The sequence below is a fragment of the Lactuca sativa genome, chromosome 6 (genome assembly GCF_002870075.4).
Source record: "Lactuca sativa cultivar Salinas chromosome 6, Lsat_Salinas_v11, whole genome shotgun sequence".
NCBI lineage: Eukaryota > Viridiplantae > Streptophyta > Magnoliopsida > Asterales > Asteraceae > Lactuca > Lactuca sativa.
Window position 1 is genome coordinate 53484700 of NC_056628.2, and position 14979 is coordinate 53499678.

The window sequence follows — 14979 nt, forward strand, 5'->3', positions numbered from 1 at the left end:
TTAAAACATTGGGTGTTACCATTAAGCATCAATAAATCCATAGCAAGCAAATAGGAATTACATCAATACAAAATAATAAGGAACTTATCAGGTGATGTTTGGTTCGCAGAATGTTGCTGAAGGAATTTGAATTGGAATTGGAAAAGAAATCTGTCAGGAATTTGAATCTAATTCCATGCGTTGTTTGGTTGGTAGAAAATGGAATTGGAATTGATTCCAGATCCTGTTTGGTTTGCAGGAAATAGAATTGGAATTCATGAAAATGACTGAATTGCCCTTTTGTCTATTTTGCTAAATCATATGAATTTATCATGTTCATACAAAACCATATCATATTGAAGGTGTAATTTAATTTCCAGCAAGTATATCTAAAACCACACAATCAATTTTCAAAGATGTTGTTTCTGAACAAGCAAAAAAAAACATTGATTTCCAGCAAGAACAAGAAGAATTTGTTGTTCTTAAAAAGAAAAAAACATTATGTAAACAACACAATCAACTCATTTAATAAACGATTTTCAAAGTGTATTCGATCACTAGAAATTGATAAACATGAACACTGATTTTGATTTTAACAACAAATTGTAAACATGAAAATATAGACAGGAACAACAATTTTAACAATATTTGATTAACAAAAATTGATTTGCTTATCAATAAATCAATTTTCAGGAGACAAGGTTGAGAAAACATAAGAGAAATCGAGTTTAACAAACCCCTCGATTTTCAGAGTGAGAGATAGCGAGGTAGAGAGGTAACGACATCAATCCACTGACCTGACGGAATATTGGAGAAGACGACGTGGTTTAGAGAAGAAGGTTTGTCGACTGTAATTCTAGATGAACAATATATGTGATTGAGATAGGTTAGAATGGTTTGGTGGGTATAATGGTAAATTTTAACTTTCCATGTTAACAAGGAATTGATTCTATCATGTTGGTGAAGGAAAGTATTTTCCCTCCATTGAAGGAATGTTTTCTCATTTAGGAATCCCTTTCTTTCTCTAAAGTTGAACCAAATGCAGGAATTCGAGGGAATTGGAATCTTTTTCCCTCGAATTCCATTCCAATCCTGCCAACCAAACAGGCCCTCAAGTTCCACTCCATTCTCTACAACTTGACTTCTAACTTCCGTAGATCATCATCTCTCCTTAAGGTAACCTGAGATACATGGCATTAAAAAGGGATATGCAAGACAATTAATGTCTCGTGAGTGACATGGGTTTGTGACCCAAAACATTTATCACATTCTTACCAAAAACATTTCGTCTTTGCAAAACATAGTTTTAGGCCATAAAACATTTTCAAGCATTTTCAAAGAAAACTCATTTCATACATGTCATAGATATCATTTTATATCTTATCATTTCATTTCCTTTCATTTTATTTCAAAAGTCATATTTCCATATTTCATTTTCTTTTATCATTAAGGGCTAATTCTGGTATTAAAATGTTGTCATTTTTATACTTAGGTTCTACGTCCAATAAAGGAACCACTATCAAGTCTAGACCAAGGTGGAAAGAAAAAATCAATCCACTAAGGCATCATTTCCATTAGGACATCTATCTCAAGAAGAGGAGGTGCCACCTCAATAGATTCCTCTATTGCCTCTTACGAATGGCCCGATCAGTTTTCATTTCATTACTTTCCATTCCTTTTCATTACTTTCCATTTATTGTCATTACTTTTCATGATTCACTCATTTTATACGTTATTATCAAAATACTCGTTTCAAAACATTTCAAACACATTATCAAAATATTTGTTCTTCTAAAACGTTCCTTGCTTTCAAAAACATTCTTGCCTTCAAGGCATTCTTTCAAAACATTCTTTCCAAAAGCATTTAAAACTTTCACTTCAAAACGTTTAATATATCAAAACATTAGTATTTATGTCTATTTCATTATTATAAAAATCATTTTGCCATGTACCCAAAAGTGGTGTCACAGCTAGGAATTATGATGCTTTGTAAACACTTAACAAGGCTAACATTGTAATTAAAACTTGAAAGCATGTATGATGCTTATTCAATGACAACAAAATTTCATCAAACACCATGTACAAACACTTCCAATGGTCAACAAAAGATTGGAAACCCTAAAAATCCTGGTTTAAGTCCATTATGGACTAGGATTTCCTTATTGGGCCTAATGGACCAATCAGTGACGGAGCTTGAATATTCGAGTTAGGGGGCCGAAAGTAAAATACGTAGAAAAAGTGGAGAATAGGGGGGGCCACAATCAATTTTTTTAGTTTAAGGTTGTTAGGGTGTCAAACCCAACAAATAAAGGGGTACGATATGCTCCAAAATAATCCCACTATATTGCACTAAAAGGTAGTACAAGGCAAGCAGGGTCGATCCACAGAGACACGGGATAATTAGTCTATACCTATTTGCGCAAGGTACTATGGTCACCAACAGTAAAGAGGGGGGTTTAGAATAAAATAATTAAAACAAACACTAAAAAACACAAGTAATCAACTAAAAAGGTGAATTAAATCTAGAAAAGGTAAGGACTCCAACCTCATGTATGACAACTTAGCAATGTGATTCCAAAATAACATGATATTTGTTTAATTCTATCTAAGTTGGTACTTGAAAGTGTTAACAAGCTCTAACACTTCCCATTCACCACATTAATTAACCAAAACAATCTCTTTGATTAACCCTAACCTTACTAACCTAATCTAAACAAGCTCTTAGAATTAGATTATAAGATTGCATGAAGCTTTATGTGAATGTTCCCAACAACACCCAATACTCCTCATAAGCTCAGGAATGTAAAAGTGTATGAATAAGATTTACACTAAATTCATTCAATAGAGATCAATTTAATGCTTGTTACTTGTTCAATTTCACAAAACAATTACGGATTTTGTAAAAGAGATAACTTGAATGACCTAACCCTAATTCAAATGGCCAATAAGAATCACAATTAGAATCAAACATTCGATTGAAGCAAAATCAAATTCATTAGATAGAAATTAAGAACAAACATCAAGTCATATGATTAGATTCACAACTAGAAAGTCAAAACATGAGTTGGAGAAATTAGGGTTCTAGCCACACATGGCTATAACAAGATCACAAGTCTAAAAGATGAAATTAAGTGTAATTACACCTTACAAAAACAAGAATTAATGTTTCCAAATGATTGACGGGCAAACCCTTGCAAAAAACCTTCGAATTCTCCTCTCCAATGGTGCTCTGATATGTTGTGTGTGTGTAAAAACGACTCTTAACCCGTAATATGAAAAATAGGAAAAACTGCCAAAAGTTAGTTTTTGGGTCGAACACGGCCCATGTTAAAATAAGCTAAACTGACACGGGTCGTGTTCAGCAACACGCCCCGTGTTGATTTGCACTAAACTGACACGGGTCGTGTTCAGCAACACCCCGTGTTGATTTGCACTAAACTGACACGCCCCGTGTTCAGCATGGTCAACAGCTCCCATTTTGGTCAAACACGCCCCGTGCCCACTTTTTAGTGTAAATTCAACACGCCCCGTGTACCTCTCTGACTCCAATTCCAAACTTGATTTTTCCAACTTTTTCGTTCTTCGCCCGATCATCCCGAAATCTTCGCCAATGCTTCCCGACACTTCCCAAAGCGCGCTCCAACCTCCGGTTCACCTGAAAAGGGCATGAAAATGGTGCAAATAAGGTTGTTCACGAAGTTAACCTAGATATGATGAAATGAAATAAAAGTAAAGAACAATTATGCTAAAAACATAAATAAAAAGGGCTAAAAGTTGTGCAAAAAGGGTGCACAAAATGCATCTAACAAAGGTCTAATATGTCTAAATTTTATAAGTAAAGGGACTAGTTATGAAAAAAAAATAGGGGGGGGGGGGCACAGCCCCCTTGTCCTAATGAAGATTCGTCCCTGGGACCAATAAGCTTCCAGTTTGACTGTTTTGGGCTTAAGACCCTTACATGGGCCCTAATTGGACCCACTTGCATGAAACTTAACATTTTGGGCCATAAAGGATCTAAAATGGATTAGTTTACCTATAATGGGCCTTATTGGGCCATAACAAATCTAATTAGCCCTAATGGGTCATAAATCCATTCTTTTATACAAGATTGGGCCGTGAACTACTCTAAGGGCCCAATGGGCCAAGAAATACTCTTTGGGCCTTAAAATATCAAAAAGAGGCAAATAATGGCCAAAACTAAGCAACTCTTATCTTCTAGCCCATGTTTTCGGCCCAAGCATAAAAAAAAGTATTATGGGGAGAATTAACTAGGAGGTGCCACCTCCATATTACCTTTCATATTCCCATGCATGGACCAACATACATCCATGCACCTATCATGTATTAAATCTTTCCCTCCCCTCTCCACTTCTATTTACGGTCGAGACCTCACAAACACACACACTCTTCCAAAATTCTCTCCAAACACTCTCAAAGATCATTCTTATTCTTCTTCCTCCAAAAATTTCGAAATATTGTTTGGTTTCAAAAGGATTCTCAAAAGAAAATCATCATTATTTGGTAAGTTTTTACATGTCTAAGTTATATAGCTCTTCTCTCTTGTAAGATTACTCCTTCTAAACAAGCTTTTGGTGATCATACTCCTAGAAAACTCCTTAAGCTCGAAATCCACATCAAGGTGTTGCTAAGACCGAAAATAACATCAAACTCTTCCATTTCTTCTTCAAAACCTTGATCATCAAAGCAAGGTGAGTTCATACCCCTCTATTTTCGGTTTTCACATGTTTTATGGGGAGAGATTACAAGTAAAATGTGTAGATCTATGTGTATTTGTATGTTATGTGTGATTTATTGTGTTTATGTGGTAAATATGTGCCAAAAATGAAAGATATTTCGAGATCTATAGTTCAAGGAGGAAAAATATGTGATCTAGGATGTATTACACTTAACAAGTTAAGAAAAACTACCATATAAGGGTTATAATAAGCATGTTACAACATAAAACTCATTATTAGACTATTTTTGCCAAGTAAACAAAAGTTGGGGAAAAGTTGTCATTTGCGGTTTTTACAAGGCTCAAAAGGTCAAAAATGTTAGAATAGAAGTTTTTATGAACATTATTCTTCCCAAAGGACTAAAAATGTAAATTGTAGCCTATTGGGCTAAAATTTTGGGCTTTTCGACCCATAGGCCCAAATTGCGAAAAATATGGTTTTAAGGGGGCTGAAATGGTAAATTTCTCAAAATAGTGGGTAGAAAAGTAAATAAATCTATTTCAGGGGCTAAAATGACCTTATTTGCCAAAAAGGATTAAAAATGTATAGTTTTTGGATTCTGGGTCAAATTTGTAAAAGTTGCGAAAAGTTTGGATTATAAATGAAAATATTTTTACTAAAGGGGCTGAAACTGCCAAAAATTAAACATTGGGTTGAAAACATTATTTAAATAAGTCTTTGGGCCAAAATGTCAAGAAAAATAGTTTAAGGACCTAAAATGTCATTTTTTTATAAAAAGGGACTAAAATTGTCATTTTTATTAAAGAAAGGCTGAATAGGTCAAACCAATATTTTTGAGTCAATTATTTTATTATTAAGATATTGGGTCAAAAATACCAAATTATAACTTATGAATTTAGAATGAAAAATATACATATATTTTCATAAATTTAAATATCGTTATAAAACAATCGACAAACTTCGTGCCTTTGCGATTCAACAATTGTTCAAACAGAATTCCCGATATTTATGCTATACAAAAACAAGTAAACATTCAAATTTTTGGGCTTGAAAGATTCTAATCATGCTTATTGGGCATTCGTGACCCATTAACATGACTTTTTGGCCTAACATAAATAACACATGTTTATTGGGCCTCCTGTGACCCAATTACATGCTTAAGGAACCCTCAATGGCTTTTACATGCTGTCGGGCCTTAGTGGCCCACTAGCATTGCTAGTAAGGTCCAAATAAATCATATGCGAAGTAGGCCAACACGCCCTTCGTATACTCGACAGCCTTAGATAACATACGCGATTAGTAGGACCTCGTGGTCCTCTTCCCCTCGTCTGTTAGACTTACCTTCTATTTAAGTAAACAAAAATCAGGTCGTTAATCAAGGGTAATCAAATTCATTTGGATTAAGTGAGTAATAACGGGCGACACCATTAAGTGACGGTTGTAGTCTATAGTTATAATAAAAGTCTCCTGGAGGGAGAGCGAGAGTTTGTGTATAGATCTATACGGGGGTGACTCCCCCACACCTAAGCTGTTCGCTACAATTAGACTCGGCCAGTCTAGGGTGACAAAATCTTAAGATCAATTCCGGTGTTCACTAGAATGCCAAGACAGACAAACTAGTCATTATCATGCATGATTATAACGACTCACATAAAAATCCAATACCATCTAAGTAATCAAGGGAAATCATATTTATTTGTTGTGGCGATATAATAATACAAAACGATCATACTATTTTATCGGAAAACATCGGGTTTTTTCGAGGGAAATCAACATTATTCACTTGTACTTTCAATAACTATAATACAAAACTTCTCATTTATACACGTTTTGAAATCATTCATGCATATACCTATGGATCTTCATACTTTTTGTATAAACAATTGTCGTCTCAGAAAATATCGGATTTTCTGGGTTTTATAAACTACACAAAACATTTTCATATCAAACCTGCTTATGAACTCACTAACATTCTATATGTTGACGTTTTCAAAATAGCTTGTATTCTCAGGTAACAAATAAACTAAAGAACAATACCAAGTGTGTTAGGATGTTATGTTTTGAAAACTCTCAAACAATTTATGTTATGGAAATGTAATATTCAGACAATGTACTTGATGTGAACAAGGTCAGTTATAATATATTAATGCATGGTGATGTTTATGTTATGTTTCATGTATATTCATTGTGATGATATTTCAATTTAAGTCACGTGAGCCCTCGGACGTTTCCGCCGTCTGGTTCGGGGGTGTGACAAGTGGGGAAAATGCCAACACGTACTCACCTAGTTCTCCAATGTAGATTAACTAGTCATCTTCTAGTTCCTTTGCTTAGACCAACACTTCTCAAACACCACCTATATAACATAAATGTGAAGGTCAACAAAATTACCAAAATACCCTTATAGGATTTTTAACATTTAGGTATTCCATATAAGCTTATTTACTTTTTATTAGCTTATATATAAAGTTTGAGGGCAATCTGTGGTCATTTACTAAGTTTTCCACGAAAAACATACATTTCAGAAAACCTTTGACACGAACCCATGTCATTTTGACAAGCCCCAGTGTCAAAATTGTAGTTCACTATTTTGAGCAAAATTTTGATAAAAGCTTTGTAACTTGTTTCCAAAACCTCCAATGGCCACCAAACTTTACTAAATGGTTATTAAAGACTAAATAAATGTTATCAACTTCTCAAATACTCAATTAACCCCTATATTCATGACAAATCAATCATTAAGACCTTTATTAAAATGTTAAGTTCATAATACTTACAAACACTCAAAAGGGTTAAGAGCCCAAGTTGATCAAGAACACTCTTTAATCAATATGACTTATTCCCAAATCATCTAATACATCATTGGGTGTGGTAAGTGCTTAACATTACACAATTCTCATGTATTCCTTAACGGAGTTATGGAATGTCCAATTCCATTCCAACTTTCCCATTTTACCCTTATGCCCAATAACTCCATATTTTCAACTAGGAATCTTTCAAGTCTTCATGTTCTTGCATTCAAATCATGCTAGTAGTATCAAATCATGTTTATGAGTATCATATACTCATCAAATACTCATAAACAAAAGATTCCATTGTTTTCACTATATTTCACTCAATTTTATTCCAGTTATAACATATACCCAATTCTACCATCATGGATGTGTTTGAGCATTCCAAGTGGATTTATTGATTCTAAACACCGTCTAGGTCATTGAAGATCTCTTAATCCTAACATAACAACATAAAATCTCCAAGTCGGATGTCTAGGGTTCATGAGGGGTTTCACCCAAATCCTCAAATCCATCAATGGGGTGATTGGATTGAGATTGGGATCATCAAAACAACTCAAGGGAGGTTAGAAACCAAAACCCTAATCAATGAATCAAACTAATTTCGATATTGGGGCTTTCCCCAAACCATGAATTCAAAATATAGAGTTAGAGGATGAGAAATTATACATCTCAAGCTTGATGTTGCTTCATATCTTCAATTCCTAGCTTGATTCCTCAATAACCACTCTAAATCTTCCTTTATCTCATATAAATCTCCATTTCCTTGTTCCTTTCACTCAATCACGTTTCTCATCTCTTAAAATGAAGAGAACCCCATCTAACTAGTGACTACTTTCGAAAATTGGCATAAATGACCCCTAACCTTCATTGTTCTCATATTTAACACCATTTGATCAATAAATAAAAGGAAACTTACAACTTTCACACTTTGACCCCAAAATAACTTTATCTAATTAGTCAAATGACTATGTTACCACTAGTCACAAAGTTTTCTATTTGTCGAAACTAGTCACTTAACTTTATAGCTTATCAAATTTACCATTACTTCAATTATCTTCACATTTATATAAAAGGTTGACATACCAACTCCTCCTCCATCCATTATATGAATTTAGTAGTCCTTTCCACTGTAACGCCCGTAGATCCGGGCTAGTCAATTTAGAGACGATAAGCGTCAAAAATGACTTTTTTGATAGAAGAGTGTTTAGAATAAATAATCATAACCAAGTTGTAGTATATGTCACAAGGTTTCCGTGCATATAAAGAACGCTGAAATCTGAGTTATAATGAAGAAGTTATGACATGTCGAAGTTTCGCGACACAACCGGCACGAGACAATGCGACGTAAATAGTGAATTTACGATAGAGTGATATTTGGCCTTAGCGATCTAAACAAAAGTCGTAAAATATGTTAAACTGAGAGTGTGCATAAAAAGAATGTCCAAATCTGACTTCGTATGATGAAATTATGATTTTTCTAAGTTTTAGCTTAACGGTATACAACCCAAAGTTCGAATATGAGATCGAGTGGTTTATAGCCGAAAAAATCTAAACGAGAAGCGAATATCTCGTCGATAGTAATGCACCAGAAGAAAGACAGACGAAAACGGAGTTCATATGAAGAAGTTATGAATTTAAAACGGAGTTTGTCTGTCCTGGCCTACTAAAAATAATATAATAAAACTAAAGTCAAAATTAGCCGATGGAGTCTAAACGGAAGTTGTAGAGCATAATCTCACATACGCGTGGATATAAAGAACGTCGAAAACGGAGATCGTATGCGAAAGTTATGATTTTATGAAGTTCGAGACACGTATCCCAAAGAGGGAACTGTTGGATTAGTGTCTAAGGCTATAATTATATTTGGTAAGTACTTGACCCGGTTGTGCATGGTCCTTTTGGGTTGCCTTCACCATAGCAACTTGACAGGATGATTTGTTAAGAGAGAAGAGATATTATTGTTAATATATTATGAGAATAATATATTAAAGGAATAATAATGTTATTTGGTTAATATAAGTCATATATTAATTGAGAATTAATTTGGTGACTTAAAGAGATTAATTGAATAAAGGGGCATAAACTGTCAAATGTGTGATAGTTGTGTTTTGGGCTATGTATCCTTATGGATATAAGGGTGGACGGATTTTAGGGTTAGGAGACCTTAAAATCGTCCAAGCCTAATATCTAGAAGGATCTTGGATTGCTTAAGGCCTAAGTTATTCAATTAGGGTTAAAGGTGAAACCCTAGTGGCTCATAGTATAAATAAATCCCTTGGGTGAGGGAAATCAGCATTCATGCAAGGCAAGGAACCCTAGAGCCGAATTCTCACCCTCCTCTCTCTCTCTCTCTCTCAAGATCATCCTCTTGCTAATTGGTTTTTGTAAACCATTAGAGGAGTGACAATTGTGACTCTAAGCTCCAAGAAGAAGAAGTATCAAGCAAGTAACTCAAGGTATTGTTCTAGATCCGATTTCATATGATTAGATTCAATTGTTTTCATTAGATCTAGAATTGTAAGTTGTAACACCTGTGTTTCTGGGCTTGTCATTAATGTTGATATAATAGTCTAGGTTAACCTTTGTAACCCGTTTTGAAATAATAGAAGTGTATTATTTGAGTATTATGTGTTTTGTGCTTAATTGCTTAATTATGTGGTTGGATTAATTAAGAATAAAAATAAGCGTCAAAAATTAAGTGTAAAATAAACTTGATATCTTTGGTTAATGTTGTAGTAGTTGAAACGAGGTTTCCAAATATATATATATATATATATATATATATATATATATATATATATATATATATATATAACGCCCAAATCCGACTTCGTATGAGGAAGTTGTGATTTTCTGAAGTTTCGACTTACCGGTATGCAGCCTGAAATACTCGATTTGAGATCGAGCGGTTTTTAGCCAAAGCAATCTAAACGAGGATCGAAGGTCTCGTTTTTGGTATCGAAGCGATAAAAAGTTAGGCGAGAACGGACGTCAAACGAAGAAGTTATGAATTTATAACGAAGTTTTTATGTCCCGGCCTATTAAAAATAAATAATAAAAATAAAGTCAAAATTAGCCGACGAAGTCTAAACGAAAGTTGTAGAGCGTAGTCTCACCTACGCGTGGATATAAAGAACGTCGAAAACGGAGTTCATATGAAGAAGATATGAATTTTCGAAGTTTATTAAATAATTAATAATTAAATTTAATTATTAAATCCGGCATTATCCGAAGAGGAGTCATCGGACTCATCTGAAGTACGCCCAACGTACTAGTGTACGCCTCGCGTACAGCGAAGCATGACACGCCTCGCACTCGAGTTCTTCGGATACGTAAGCAATGACGATTATGAGGCAGTATGCCCCGCGTACTCCGAGGCTCCAGCCTCATATAAATAGGATGCAAGGGCAGCCGACTCCTTTGCTATTTTTCTCTCTTCTCTCTCCCATTTTGCATCGATTTGCGTGCCAGAAATACCCCGAAGCCCCGGTATTATTCTCGAGCCCCGAAGCAAGTCCCGAGATCCCGAAGATCCCGAGAAGTAAGATTCCCGAGCCGAAGCTCTGCCCACGAGAAGTTCGATTTTTGTAGAGATCTTCCAGATCTGCTGAGGATTACTACTTCTACTAGCCGTAGTGCTGTCTGATCGTCTTCTGATCAAGTGAGTGTATACTACCTTTCGTAAACACGATAACAATACAAGTATGGTTTGAGTGTATTAAGTATATTGATGTTTATGTGTATAATTTTGTTGTTACAAGTGTGAATGTATATTCATTCTCTTCTATCTCATAGATCTGATTTACTTTCTATGAAATACGTGTTATGTGGGTGTGCCTCATCTGTTATGTGGAATATGTATTGAATGAAAATGATATACAGGTTTTAAACTATGTATGAAAATATATACTTTTATCTACTAATATGTTGGGTAGATAGTGTTGGATAAGGTGTCTAAATCCATAACTTATTTGGTATATACTTGACCCGACCCGGCATGGTCCATTTGGGTTGCATTTCATCCAAACTATTTATGGATAATTTTATGAGAGTTATACACATATGTTTATTAATATATTATAAGTTATAATACGTTAATATGAAGTCATGTTATTTAAGTAGTCTTAGTCTTAAATTAATTATGAATTAATTTAGAGATTAAAAGGAAGACTAATTAGATTGTGGGCTATTGGTTTTATATAGTGTGGGCTAACACTCATTTGTTAATGGGCTAGGCTTATATAGAAGTCCATGGATGATCCATGGAGCTTTTAACCCATGGATCCTTGGAAAGGAAAAGACATGGGTTATTAGGGTTTCACCCTAATCATGTACACTATATAAACATGCTTATGTTGCACGAAATAGCAACTAGTGGCACTAGTTGTGTGAGTTTTGTGTGTGGCCGAAAATTACAAGTGTGTGTACTCTCTCAAAGTTTTCCAAGAGTTTGTGGTGATTTGTGATTCCATTTGAGGCATTCACACTATTGGTGCTTGGCCCTCAAACTCCTTAGGAATCAAACTCATCATCAAAAGGTATGTAATCTCATCTAATTCTTTTATGTTTAAAAGTACCCCATGCCATGTTAGATAGGTTATGAACCTTGGAAAATTATTTTGCATGTATTTAGACAAACATAGATCCAAGGTTTATTAGGGTTGCATGCACACTTAGGAAGTGTTAGATTGCTCAAAACCCAACAGATAGTTGGTGTGTAATAAACAGATGGGAGGCCTCGATGTTGTTGTTGTTGTTGATCTAGTTATTCAGCGGAGTATGGATAACGACCACAGACTCTTTCTAGACAGTCCTGTGGAACGCTAGTAGGTTCATAACCTGTAGGTGTTGTGAACGATATCTATTGTTGAGGAAACCCCTTAGCAGTAATGTCCGTCCCGATGAAAATCCTAGATTAGGTCCCTTGAGATAGATGTTATTTTAGGGACGTAAAGTGAGGATAACGGTAATGGGTAATCGGGATAGTGATTGGTTGGTGAAATTAAATATAATTTATTTATTGTGGGTTGAAAACCCTATATGCTCACCAGGCTCCCAAGCCTGACCCACTCAGTTTTATTTGTATTACAGGAAGTGGCGCAAGGGCGTAAGATGGATGAATCATCGAGTTGTTTTGTTTACAAGTCTGTATATGTATATATTTGTTGAATGACTTGTAATGTTATCGTTTATGCTTTATGGTTTGTATCGGAACATGACATCCCGAGTTTTGATTATATAATGAAAATGCATCTCTTGATGAAATGCTTTGATAAATATTATTTTATCATGTTTTGTTTTGGGAACAAATTCCGCAACACTTTTAAATCAAAAGGATTTACTCTAAAATTATTTTAAAAAGCATAAATGAAATCGGTCTTTTCTGGCCGTGATTTTGGGGATGTCACATAAGTCTTGGATACAATGCATGTTCAATTAGAGAAACCTAGATCCAAGCATTAGGGTTTGCATGTGCACATAGGAAAGTTCTTATGGCTCAAACCCATCAGTGGTATCAGAGCTTTGATTGATTTCTATTGAATTGATGCATTGGTTGATTGCTTGTTGCTTGAAAAATTCGATTTTTGTGATTCTGCATAATGAACTCGGCGAGTTCCACTGTGGACTCGGCGAGTAGCTCCAACTCGGCGAGTCCATACAGGAACTCGGCGAGTTCGAGCGTCAGAAAGAGGGAGTTTCGGGATTTCTTGATGTTTTACTTGAGGATACTTGCCTTAACTATTTTGGGATATTAAAATCCGATTTTAATCATATATATATGAGTATATTCTTGACCAAACAAAAGATAATTACCAATTAGTTGAATAATAATTTCCTTATATGATAATAATTGATTATTTGAATTGAATTGGTGAATTGTCTTGCAAGTAATATTGAATAAGATCAAATTGTGATAATCTAATTAGTTGATTTATATTATTTGCTATTTGATCCTGATGTTTTGAAAAGTTTAAAACTTGTCCTCAAGTTTTGAAATTTAAGTTTTGTGATTAAAAGTTTAATTTGGATAATTTAAATTTCAAACCCTATAATTTTACAAGTTTAAAATTCAACACTATACTAATATATTATTACAAGCTTAATATATATATATATATATATATATATATATATATATATATATATATATATATATATATATATATATGATTAAAAATGCTAGTCTTACCGTTAGTAGGCCTCATTCACGAAGTCGGTCTATAAGGTGGGTATAAGGTTGCTGCCTATAAAATGGCGCTTAATGGGTGTACACTCACACCCACCGCTTGCTTGACTAGTGGAGGGTCGTTAGCCGAATGAATGTTTTATACATGTTTTTAAATGATTTAAACTATATATGTAATTTATATCTACAAATATGTTGGGTAGAACATGGGTAGATGAAATAGTTGGTGTGTGAGGAAAGATTAGTTTGAGGGTGAGACGAAAGATGATATAGATCATGAGATGAGGGTGACAGGTGAAAAATGAGTGAAACCTTTACCCAAATGATTGCCCCCGTCATTCAGCAGAGTAGGGATGACAACCACGGATTATTCTAGACAGTCCTGTGGAACACCAGCAAGCTCGCAACTTGTAGGTGTTGTGGACTTGATGTTCACCGGTGTACTCTAAAAACCATGTTAGCTATAGATTTAGTGCCTCGTAATAATACGATGGTAGCTATGGATTTAGTACAGTGTAGATGAACCTTGGTAACTATGGAATTAGTATTGTTAAATGAACCTTGGTGACTATGGAGTTAGCGCCAATTAAGTGAACCTTGGTGACTATGGTGTTGGTGCCTATTAAGTGAAACCTGGTGACTATGGAGTTAGCGCCTGATAGCTATGGATTTAGTACCTGGTAGATAAACTTTGGCAGCAATGGACTTCGTGCCAATTCTTTAGGTAAATCCTTAGGAACGAATGAAGGAAGGATAATCAATTCTTAGGGTAAAACCTTAAGAAATAAAGAAGATAATGGGGATGGGTAATTGGGTTGATTGTTTGATGATTGAATATAATAAATATATTATTATGGGTTGAAAACCCTATATGCTCACCAGGCTCCCAAGTCTGACCCACTAAGTTTTCTTTGTATCACTGGTATCAATACGAAGACATATTTCACTAAGAGATTAAAGGAGATGTAAATCATTAGTGTAAATAAATGTAAGTTCTGTTTATGCTTATGTGTCTGTATCGGAACATGACATCCCGAGATTTTGTTATATAATGAAAATACATTTCTTTAAAGAAATGCTTTGATAAATTCTTATCATATTTTGTTTTGGGAACAAAATCCGCAACAGTTTTCTTTAAACGATTACTCTGATTTTAAAAACAAAGCATAAACAAATCGGTCTTTTATGGCCGTGAAATTGGGGATGTCACAGTTGGTATCAGAGCATTAGTTTAAGAGAACTAGGAATTTGTAGGATTTCTAGACTTAAACTTAGAATGGTAAGCGATGATAGTGAGATGAGTGTCTACCATATTTTAAGA